This window comes from Ovis canadensis, chromosome 9 (genome assembly GCF_042477335.2).
Source record: "Ovis canadensis isolate MfBH-ARS-UI-01 breed Bighorn chromosome 9, ARS-UI_OviCan_v2, whole genome shotgun sequence".
Classification (NCBI taxonomy): domain Eukaryota; kingdom Metazoa; phylum Chordata; class Mammalia; order Artiodactyla; family Bovidae; genus Ovis; species Ovis canadensis.
This window is the reverse complement of record NC_091253.1, coordinates 49,854,736-49,867,417: the sequence shown is the minus strand read 5'-3', so window position 1 is coordinate 49,867,417 and position 12,682 is coordinate 49,854,736.

Here is a 12,682-nt window from a genome sequence, read left to right as displayed (position 1 = left end):
GAGACAGAAGTGAGGGAATACAATTCAAGTTTTTTAAGGCCCAGTTTTGTTTTTTTTTTTTCCATCCCAAATGTAACCTCTATGACCTGCATTTTAAATTCTAAATGTAATAGGGGACTTCCCAGGTGGTCCAGTGACTAAGAATCTGCCTTGCAATGCAGGACGCCAGTTGGATCCTTGGTCCGGGAAAGTCCCACATGCGGCCGGGCAGCTAAGCCCACGTCCCGCCACTGCTGAGCACTCTAGGGTCCGAGAGCGGCAGCCTCTGAAGCCTGCTTGCCTAGAGCCCAGGCTTCGCAAGAGAAGCCATCACACTGAGGAGCCCTCGCACAAGAGAGCAGTCCCTGCTTGCAGCAACTAGAGAAAGCCCGAACCCAACCGAGACCCAACACAGCCCCAGAGTGAAATAAATAATAAATTTTAAATATAAAATAAAAGTAATAAGGTCGCCAGTCTCCTATGTTGCTTAAATATCTCTCCCCAAGCCTTGTCAGCAGGAAGTCCCCACTTTCCCTGCATTCTCTAAGAACCGCCCACTCCCCTGGCCCCGCCCCCACCCCACCCCAAGCTAAGGTGCACTTTGATTGGTCCACCCCACCAAAGCCCGTGTTTCTCAGAACCAGTTCCTACACAAGTGATGGGAGTCCTGTTGGAGAGGATGCCTGACCCATCACAGGGGCCTCTGTCCCAAGCAGCGCTATCAGTGCCCCAGTGCCCAGCACCAGCCAGGCCCAGAGGCCCAGGGATTTGGGGATTAGGCAGAAGACATGCACCCTTGTGGTCCAGGGGATAGACACCCACAGTGATTCCAAGGCAATTTCCTTTTCTGAAGGAGACCCTCTAAGTCAGGGGTCCCCAGCCTCCGGGATCTAATGCCTGATGATCTGACGTGGTATTAGTTGCTCAGTCGTATCCAACTCTTTGCTGACATAATAATAATAGAAAGAACGTGCACAATAAATGTATTTGAGCCTTCCCCAAACCACCCCCACCCAACTCCCGCCACAAAGAAGCAACATATGCAAAGTATGTAGCAGGCTCTAACAATAACGGGAACTGAAAGTGGGAATCAGTACAAGAAGAGGCTTCCCCAGCCTGCGGATCACCCCCTTCTACATCTGCCCTCAGCTGGTGCTTAGAACACGCTTGCCTGCGTGCTAAGTTGTTTCTGTCATGTTTCTGACTCTGCAGCCCCATGGACTGTAGCCCGCCAGGCTCCTCTGTCATGGGATTCTCCTGGCAAATACACTGGAGTGGGTTGCCATTTCCTCCTCCAAGGATCTTCCCGACCCAGGGATGGAATTGGAGTCTCTTACATCTTCTGCATTGGCAGGTAGGTTCTTCACCATTCGCGCCACCTGGGAAGCGCCTTAGAACACACCTGGTACATAGTAAATGCTCTATCAATGGGGAGAAGGAGGGAAGGAGATAACAAGAGAAAGAGAAAAAGAAAGGCAGAGAGACAAAGAGACTTCAGAGCCAGCAAGATCAGACTCCAATCAGATTGGAAAGACTGACAGAAAGTAAAAAGTCTGGGTAAAGAGGACTGTAGTCTGTTAACGTGGGGTTTAAAAAGGATCGGCTCAGATGGTAAAGAATCTGCTTTCAATGTGGGAAACCCGAGTTTGATCCTGGTAGGGAACATCCCCTGGAGAAGGAAATGGCAACCCACTCCAGTATTCTTGCCTGGAGGATCCCATGGACAGAGGAGCCTGGAGGACATGACTGAGTGACGAACACTTTCGCTTTTTCAAGACACGGGATTCAGTATGGCTCCAGGTCACTCAAGCATCAGAGAGGTGGCAAAGGTAGGGAGCAAGACACCAGGGGAAGGAGAGAATGTGATGGGGACAGAAAAAACATGAGAAGTTAGTGGGAACCACTCTGCCTCTGCTCTGTGTGGGTCATTGCACTGAAGCCAGCATCCCTTTCCTTAATGGCACCGTTGCCTACATAAATTGCCCTCCCCAATTCTTCCAGCTCAACCATTGTGTCTCTTTACTATGCTTTTATATATAACTAAAAACCTGGATTTTTAACAAAGCAGGCCCCTTCAGAGATAGCTATTATCTTGTGTGGTTTTAGTCATTCCCTTCTTTTCTCCCAATAATATCACATATACTATGTTAAGTGCCAGGAATACAAAACTGATTAAGACATAATCCTTTGTCCTTGAGCTGCACAGAGTCAAATGAGGGAGCTAAATGTGAGAGTAAACAATTATAATGCATCCGATTAAGAGCTGGATACAAATGTGAAAAAATGCTGCAGAGCACAGAGGTTGTTTAGAAACAGAGTCTAGTTTAATTAAAATCTAAAGCCAACGAGAATATTGCCAGGAAGACAACTTTTCTGGTGCATAAATGCAAGAGCTTTTCAAGCAATCTTTCTAGCTCATATGGATCTCCTGCTGGGACTATTTAGGTTACCCCACAGAAGAGCTGGACCATAAAGAAGGCTAAGTGTTGAAGAATTCATGCTTTTGAGCTGTGGTGCTGGAGAAGACTCTTGAGAGTCCCTTGGACAGCAAGGAGCAAACCAGTCAATCTTAAAGGAAGTCAATCCTGAACATTCACTGGAAGAACTAATGCTGAAGCTGAAGCTCCAATACTTTGGCCACCTGATGTGAAGAACCATCTCACTGGAAAAGACCCTGATGCTGGGAAAGATTGAGGACAGGAGGAGAAGGGGGTGGCTTTTGCTAACCATGTTAATAGCAACTTAAGAAGCACAGCTCCCTCTTTCACCAGCCCCAATGATCTTTTTGAAATGGAGTCATCTTGACATAAGGAAATCTTGCATGACTAAGAGAAAATAATTTCTGAGCATGCCATAAGATTTTACTTTGGATCAATGGTATTTTAAAGGCAAGCACCTTCTACAAATTTGGAAATTTTAACTTTATGCTTACAGAAAGAAATGCCATAATTTAATCACTTTTTACAGGTTGTTCCCTTCATTTTGCAAAATAAGCAATAAACTGTGTGTGTGTGTGTGTGTGTGTCTGTGTCTGTGTCTGTGTGTGTAGAGGAGAGTGTTGAGTAGAAGACAAAAAACCCAGCTTTCTCCTTCAACTTGGTTAAATTACTCAACATCCTGAACTTTTCATACTGCTTCTTCTAAAATACTTTTGTGATTTCATTCAGATATTTGTATTTGGTTCTGACTTTAACCTCTCAGACAAATGTAATCAAGGATGAACACGAAGGACTCTAGAAGGACAGTGTGGATGCAGGCGGGGTCACCCACGTATGAAACACATTGCTCGTCAGTTACCTTGAACAGATCACTTACCTCCACCATTCTCTCATGTTTTCATTGTGAAAACTGGATCACAAACTGAAATGCTTTGAGGTGCAAGGCAGGTAATACAAATGCATGAGTGGGTTCAGAGGTCATCACTATTGATGGTGGAAAATGTGGTGGACAAATCACCACCGGAAAGCATTCAAAACCAAAGTTAAAGGGGAAAAACAAATGGCTAGACAAAGTCTGAGGAGCTCTCCTGTTTGCAGTCTCTGAGTTAGATCATCATTCTTTCCCTCTCCAGTTTTTATAATTCCACAGTCTTTGTTGTTTCTTTGGCCTGAAGTCAAGATCTCTCAGCATCTGAGCTCTCCTGGGTTACACACTGGGCACCCTTGGGAACTTCATTAATTCTTTGCACCACCCTAGAGCCCTTTCATAAATTGCTTATTCCGTGGCACTCTTTATGTATTACTCAATGATCACAGTCTTAAAGCTGTCTGACAGCCTTATTTGTACTTGGAGAAATGAACTGTCTATAATATGAATTATGAAGATATAAGCCACTACAAGCATTAATCAATTGAAGAAAGTAGCACCAAATTTTAAGCAAGTTTATCTGGAGAGAAAGGATGTGTTTCAGGCTAGTTCTGAGTCACCCAAACTTAAAAATAATCAGTGATTGTGTTCTCCTTTGCCATGATGTATCTTCAAAATGGAGATAAATTCTTGGACCCTGAAAATCAATAACAGCACATTGAAAGAAGGAGGTAGCAATTTCTCTGCTTTGATGAAAACATTTCAGATTTGCTACATGTTAAAAACACCCAGGAACAAACCGTAATGAGCTCACTAATCAGAATTTGGTTAAGATGAAGGAGGAGAAGAAAGCAGAAAGAGAAAATGTAAAGGAATGTCCTTGGTTAAGTGATTCACTGGGGTAGAGAAATGGCATTATCAATAACTGTCAAGAAGATTTAACTCAGGGAAATAGAGCTAATTTCAGCTGGAGTAAAGGAGTACATCCATAATACAAGGAAATTAATTTCAGAGAATGTTTAATCCAAGCAAATGGCAACAAAATAAAATAGATTCTTTAAAACAGCATTGAAAGAATAGCTCTTCTGCCATTTTTTAAGTCACCCATTGGTTCTTTGTGCAACACCAAGCACAATGAAGTTACTCAATAAACTACCTGATTGCCTGCCATGTGAAACATTTAAAATAAACTGAGTGTTGTTTTTAAATTTTTTTATCCATTATAATTAGCCATTTCTAATTCTTACAAGTTCAGAATGACTGTCCTATCACCAAACATCTGGCATCAGGACTTTTTTATTGTGCTGAGTAACCAGGAAAGCCCATCAATGGCACTCTCTTTGCATGATCAATCCACCATTAAAGAGTTAATTAATGGCCTTTTTCATGCTCAGTCCTGAGATTAAGATTCCTTAATAGCACTGGGCAGAATTTTCTTAAATATATTAACTCAAAATGACAATACAGTTATGTTAAAGCAAAGCATATTTTATGGATCTTGAGACATAATTATACTGACTTGAAAAGCTCATATTTGTTATTCATGTAAAAAGGCAATAAACCCAAATTAGCTATGTACCTCAGTCATGATTATCATTTAATATATTTGCAATTAAGAAGGATGCTTAGATTCGTCATGAGAAGAGGAAAAACTAAACTGCTGTGGGAAGTTTTTTTTTTTTTTTTTTTAATCACAGCTGTTTAAACAGTATTTGGGAAATATAGGAGTTGCTCTGGCTTCCCAGGCGGCTCAATGGTAAATCTGCCTGCCAATGCAAGAGACCCAGGTTCGATCCCTGGGTCAGGAAGATCCCCTGGAGGAAGAAATAGCAACCCACTCCAGTATTCTTGCCTGGGAAATCCCATGGACAGAGGAGCCTGGTGGGCTACAGTCCATGGGGTCTCAAAGAGTCAGACACAACTTAGAAACTAAACAGCCATCTGTGTCTTCCAAGGCTGAAGATAATCTTTCCAGTAAAATTATAGTCAGCTATATTATTTGTACTAAAGAGTAAGACTAAGCATGGGTGATCTGAAGTAGAGAAAACTTTAAAAATAATGGAAGATTGTGTATGTGAGTGTATTGGGAGAACAGTATTTACAGCTTAGTATTTTTATTTTTATTTTATTTTATTTCAGTTTCGTTTCTGCTGGTTTTAATTTTTAAATGCGATCAAGAACACAACATAAATTTGATACAAAGTTTATAAGATAATAAATAAGAAAAATAAGAAGTTTTATTTTTAATACTATCTCTGAATGACATGGATATTTAGGCTTCTGCAGATGCAAAGACAAATCCCACAGTTCTCTTTAGTCAGTATCCCACCCCAGCTGTACACAATGAAGTCTGCAGAGAGGAATGAGGGAGCTGAACTCTTCAGAGGACCAGATCATATGTTTTTTTCTGTGAATAAGAATGAAATGAATTGATGGGTAAATGGCAATGCCACCTCTACCATCAGCCACCCACTCTTGGCCTGCATGCCTTGTCTGTGTGCTTCATAGCAGTGGTAAGTAGGGGGTTAAGCAATGAGCGCTGGATTTGTTGCAGGAAGGGAGACCCCTTCCAGGGCCCAAGAGTGGGCTTTTGTCTAACACTCAGAAATTAATTGTCCAAGGAAATACACGTACTAACAAAGCAAAGACTTTATTGGAAAGGGGAGCCCAGGTGCAGATCAACAGGCTATGGAAACTCAGGAGAACTGCTCTGCCACGTGGCTTGAAGTCTCAGGTTTTATGGAGACAGGGTTAGTTTCTGGGTTGCCTCTGGCCAGGTATCTTGCTTGTTGCCCAAATTTGGCTTAGGGTCCCTCCTGGTGGTGTGGGCATCCCTCAGCCAAGATGGGTTCCAGTGTGAAGGATTCTGGGAGGTTGGTGGGATATATTATGGGCTGGTGTCTCCTCCTTCCTTTCAGTTCAGTTCAGTCGCTCAGTTGTGTCCAACTCTTTGCAACCCCATGAATAGCAGCACACCAGACCTCTCTGTCCAGCACCAACTCTCGAAGTTCACCCAAACTCATGTGCATCAAGTCGGTGATGCCATCCAGCCATCTCATCCTCTGTCATCCCCTTCTCCTCCTGCCCCCAATCCCTCCCAGCATCAGAGTCTTTTCCAATGAGTCAACTCTTCACATGAGGTGGCCAAATTATTGGAGTTTCAGCCTCAGCATCAGCTTCCACTGAACACCCAGGACTGATCTCCTTTAGGATGGACTGGTTGGATCTCCTTGCAGTCCAAGGGACTCGCGAGAGTCTTCTCCAGCATCTCCTCCCAAATCCTCCCTGTTTTTAGTGGCAGCACCATGGTCTTTATCAGGACCTCCTCTTGTGACAACTCAGACAAGTGGCTATCATCATGGCCAAGGTGGGTGGTTTAGGTCAACACTTTCTTAACAGATTTACCATGCATAGAACTGCCATACAAAAGCTACAGTATTTTGACTAAGATCCCATTAATATTCTATTTTATCCCATAATAAATATCCATTAGGCATTTGTCATGGGCCAGACACCTTTTAGACACTGGGAGCTGTCCAATAAAAAAAAATCCAGATCTATTAAAGAGGGACTTAATTCAGATGGATTATTGCAAAGGAGAAAAGGAATATTTGCAGTAGGAGAAGAGGAATATTACAACAGGCATACAGCTGTGGCCATGAGACCTATGAGCTCAAGGGTTAAATAACAAGGCTTTTTCTTTCATAGGGAGGAGTGAAAAGGCTGGAAAGAATCTGGGTGAGAGCATGGGGTGAAGGAGTGGTCTGATCAGGCAGTAGATCAATGAATAGTTTATCCTGTGGCCAATGTGTTAATATTTTCACCTATCTGCTGGCTCAGGCTGAGGGTGGGCCAAGTTCAGTGGCCTGGGGGAAGGAGAAAATATTAACCAAAGTTTGCTTAGCAAATATTTTGTTCCAATTACTCAGTAGACACAAGTAGTTCCATTAATCATACATGAGACAAAGAACAGAAATTTGGAAGGTCTGTGTCTGGCCTTGTTTTAGGTAAAAAAGAGGCATCCATAAACCTTATTTAAGTCATTTTGGGGAAAGATAGTTCTCTGCAAGCAAACCATTTATCAAATACAAAGGATGGGGAGAGAGTGGATATCTTAGCCTTTTGTGTTTTCCAGGATCACAAGCATCACATAAAGTTCAACATTGTCAGGACATGGCAACAAGATAGACAAAGTGAGTCCCCACAGTCAAGGTGCTGAGATTCCACAGGAAGAGGTGAACAGGGACCTCTAGGCCTGTCCATTAATAAGGTCACTTCAGATTTTGTTAAGTCTATGAAGGAGACAGGAGGATATGACAGCAGTGCGCAGTGACCAGTAGAGGAGGCTTCTGATGGTGGAGATAGCAAGAAGTTCTCCTAGAGGGGGTAACTTTTGGACTGAGAAATAAATGATGCCAATGAGACATCATGGCAGGTAGGCCATCCTGAGTGAGGTAGAGAGCGGCAATGAGACTGGAGAGGAGAGCGGGACCCGAGCAGGTGGGACTCACAGGTAAGGAGCCTGGACTTCAGCTGCTCTGCTGAGGATGGACAGTAGCGGAGGCAAAGCTCAGACAGGGAGCAAGTAGGAAGAGCCCAGGGGTTCAGCAGAGCTAGAATGACGGACTGGACTGGGGCTGTGGTATTGGGATGGTGAAAAATGATCAAATTCAAGGTGTCAACTTAAAAAATATTCACACCTAAAAGTTGAGAGTTATGTCTTCTTTGGTGGGAGATTTTAGGACTTCAAGCCCAGGAGGCAGCATCTCGAGTAACCCTGAGAGAACTGCTCTGAGGAGGTGAGGGGAGAAGCCAGGTTATATAAACTTTTGCAACGAAGGGCAAAAGTTTGCATGTCAAAAGATGATTGCTAATTAAAGAAAACCAGATATCCCAAGTTAAGGAATTTAGGTCTTTTCTACGTGTGGGAAGATGCGAGAGTCTGGGCTCACTGAAGTCATTTCTTCGATATGCACCTCAGTTATATGGGGCCAGTTTTCTGTGTTTTGACATCCTGAGTATTCTCGGGGCTCTTCGTGGGGAGTGGTTGCAGCCAGATGGCTGTTAGATGGCACGTATTCTTTCCTTCCTGAGTTCCCTCAGGGCTCACTGGCTCACCATTGGTGGTAGGTGCAACTGCTGATGATGGTGACATCCTTTGTTTAGGGATATGGCAGGAAGTATTCCATTTCTCAAAGGTAGGCCTTGGAAGCTTAGCTGAGGTATAAGGAAATGATAACTAAGCAAACCCTTACATAGAACCTAGGCGCTGTTCTGAGCACTTTACATACATGTACTAACACACATTTTGTCTTTACCAAAAAATACAAAAGATAGGCACTGTATTATTCCCCTGTATCCACTGTATTTTGGATAAGGAACCTGAATTGCAGAAAGATTAAGTGATTTACCCAAAGTCACAGAGCTAAAAAGTGGCAGGGCTGAGATTTAAACCCTGGTGGGCTCAAAGAGTCACACACGACTGAAGTCACTTAGCACACACGCACATACTGTTAAGGGGCAGAACTGAGACTCAAACCCACACCTTGTGCTGCCGGCCCCTTCCCCTTCAGAAACACCAAGTCTGCTCAGCACAGCCAGTGTGCTCTGTTATAACATTTGCAGCTCTCATTCATTTTGTCAAAAGACAAAGGTAGACATGCAAACATTTAACTTTATCTCTCCTACTAGCCGAAATGTCTAAAGGCTGATAATATTGAATCCAAGGACATCATGGATTATAGATAAGAGCCCATCAAAGGAGTCAGACAGGAGTTGGACAGCCTTCCAACATTTGTAGAAGGAGACCTGCCCAGCGGGGCTTCATTATTTTACTAAGCATGAGTTTTCCAAGCATGAGGCACACCCATATTTATCTGTAAATACAAAATTCCATGTAAAAGTCAGCTAAAAATAATCTGTGAAATTTTTCTTTACCACTATCATGTGTTTGCAATATTATGAATGATTGAAAGTGGATAGTCCAAAAAAAAAAGCATGCAGGTGAAAATAATAGTATGTAAAACTCAACTCCTATCTTCTGTGTGCTGGTAAAAGTGGGCAAAGAAGTTTTAGCAGAAATCTTGAGCGAAATATAGCAAATACAAGTTGGTTTTTAAACTTGTGCCAGAGAAGCTGACTACTTAACACAAGGCTCTTCTGGGTCATTTTTCAGCTGTCAGGAGTCCCAGGGAGGTGTGTCTCTCTCGCTCCTCCTCTTTCAAATGCCAGCTGATTCAGTCACTAGAATGTGCATTTATCTTCCTGCCTTGAGACAGTACAGCACAGCAGGCTTAACTAAATCGCCAATAAGATCATCTTAAATTACTGGCACACACCACCCCTCCCCATCCCTTTTATTGCCTCCAGTGGGAGCAGACATGTGATGGGCTCTCAGAGCAACAAGTGCTTTTTGCTACTGTGGCTCCGAACCCTGTGGCAGACACCAGTCAGGGAAAGGGACAAGTCAAGGGCAAGGAACCAGAAAGACGAGAGCATCCTGAACACAGGCTCTGGTGGGCAGAGGAAGGCAGCCTGATCTTTGTCTCTCCAGAGGCTGATGTCAAAGTCAAGTTCAGCAGATGTGCTTTCATTAAAGTGATGCTGTTCTCTGATCTCAGAACAAGGAACCAAATCCCTCTGAATTCTCCCCAGATAGGCCTGTGAACTGTACATCTGATGGGTGGGTACTATCTTTCCGGACAGTCAAGCCACACATCCTCTGAGATGCTTTAAAAACACATGACAATGAGAACTGCTGCCACGAGGTGGAAGAAAGAGAGGAAGCAGTGATTCAGCACCAGGGGAGCATTCCTTGCCTGGAACAGTGAGCTGTGGGGTCCTCCCTCTCACCTGGCTTTCTGTCTCTCCGGATTTGTGCAACGGATGATGATGCTGTGTGGAGGGGTGCCCAGCACCCATCCTGGTGCCCCAGACCATATCCTTTCTTCTTTTATTTTCTTTATAATCCTCTGAAATGAAGTTTATCATTCAAGGGATAACTAGCCTGTGTGGGGTTCTGAAATAGTATGTCTCAGCCCATGCTTCACAACCTCTTTCTCATCAGCACGTTCAGGACAAATGATAGTATTTGGAAAGACAGAAAGGGAAATGGAAGAGGCTGGTCAAACGTCATCTCTTGGGATTTCCCTGATGGCACAAGGATGGGAATCCGCCTGCCAATGCAGGGGACACGGGTTCCATCCCTGAGCCGGGAAGATCCCACGTGCCGAGGAGCAACTGAGCCCATGGGCCACAACTCCTGAGCCTGTGTGCTACAACTACTGAAGCCTGTGTACCTGGAGCCTGTGCTCTGCAACAGGAGAAGCCACCGAGCCCTGGCACTGTAAGGAAGGATAGCCCCCGCTTGCCACAACTAGAGAAAGACCCACAAAACAACCAAGACCCAGTGCAGCCAAAAATAAATAAAATAAAAATTTTTTTAAAAGTGTCATCCCTCTGGACAGAGCCACAGGCCATCCCCTGGGAAACAGCCTCTGAGTATGTGTCACGTGGAAGTGCTGTCTTAGACCAGGGAGCCCCAGCCACAGTGACTTGATCTTTCAGGACAGGAAAACATGCTAGACCAGCTTTTATGGTATTATCAGGGTGCCAGAATGTAGACTCTGGAGAGCAGCACTTCCATCCCAGAGCCCCTGAATCCATAGGCAAGTAATGAGCGGGGCCTGGGGACCAAAATTTACAGAAACTCCTTGTGTCATCATCATGAACGCTAAGCTTGCAAACCTCTGGGTTTGGCGTCTCCTTCTCATCATTCTTAGGCTTCCCTGGTGGCTCAGACGGTAAAGCGTCTGCCTGCAATGCAGAAGACCCGGGTTCTACCCCTGGTTCGGGAAGATCCTCTGGAGAAGGAAATGGCAATCCACTCCAGCACTCTTGCCTGGAAAATTCCATGGACAGAGGAACCTGGTGGGCTACAGTCCATGGGGTCGCAAAGAGTCGGACACGACTGAGCGACTTGCTCCTTCCCTGGCATCCCTTACTTGGCTCTTTTCCCCGGATGGGGAGCTAAAGGGGAGCTGGCATCAGGGCATAAAGAGTTGTTCAGTCGCTAAGTCATGTCTGCACTAGGATAGTAGAAGACAGAAGAAAGAGAAAAGACTCAGCAGGTTTAAACATGGGACTTGGATGCTCAGAGGCTGTGGGTACATTTGAGCTGGACCAGGAAGGACCGTGTCTCGCTTTATGCACAAGACCCAAGAGCCCTGAAGATCAGAAGTCTCCACCCCTCCCCTTGCCCCTGTTAACCAACAGCCTAACCACAGGAGTAAAGAAAGAAATGACACATCCCTGGCACAGGGAAGTGGGAAGGAGAGGGAGGGATAAAAATACTTCTTCCCACTCAGCTGGTGTGCGGGAAGAGGAAGAGGACAGGAGAACAGCTGTTTGCTGGCATCTAGAGGAAAAGACTAAAAGGGTTGGGTTCCTTCCTTTGGACTGTGCATTGTCTGTATCACCTAATAGTCAGAATTGTTTATAGGCAAATGGGCATCCAGACGTCCCTGCCCTTTAGATGTTATAGACACAACCAAGCATGCCACGGTTAACCTAACGGGGAATCCCAAACACTTCCCTAACTCTCTGGCCATTCATGTCCTTATTTATAAAAAGAAGGGATTAGACATGCAAATAAGTAAAATCTAGCATGTGGGCTTTTCTGGAGGCTCAGAATTCGCCTGCCAATGCAGGAGACCCGGATTTGATCTCTGGGTCAGGAAGATCCCCTGGAGAAGGGAATGGCAACCCACTCCAGTACTCTTGCCTGGACAGTTCCATGGACAGAGGAGCCTGGTGGGCTACAGTCCATGGGGTTGCAAAGAGGCAGATACAACTTAGCAAGTAAACACACAACATAGCACAGAAGTGGTATGATGGAAACCAAGAAGGGACTGGAATAGAGACTTATAAAAACAAGGATCTGCCACCCTAGTTTAGCTGCACGAGGGGCAGGGGAAAGGCACGGTTCACAGCGAGAGCAGAAGGAGGAGGAGAAATCAGAACGCGTGTGTGGGGGGGTGGTGCTTGATCGTGCATTCTTCTCCCAGACCATATTCCTCAAAGGCAGGGGCGGGGGCTGGCTAGAGTTGCTGCCGCAGCTGTGCCTTGGCCGCTAGCAAAGACGGAAACACAGGATGGTGCTGCAGCTGGACCAGAGCGCCCCAGCATGCAGCGACGCAGTGCTGTGCAAACAGCTGCAGCCGGGATGCCCAGGATACCAGCACCATCCTGTTCAACATGTGTGGCTCACAGTCAACATCTGGGCAGCTGTCCAGGCTGCCCAGTGCTCTTGGAAGCTCCGTGAAGTGTCTGTTCCCAAAGTCTAAGCTAGAAGATGGAAGGGATGCATGCATACCTAGGGCTGATTCTTTGTGTTGTA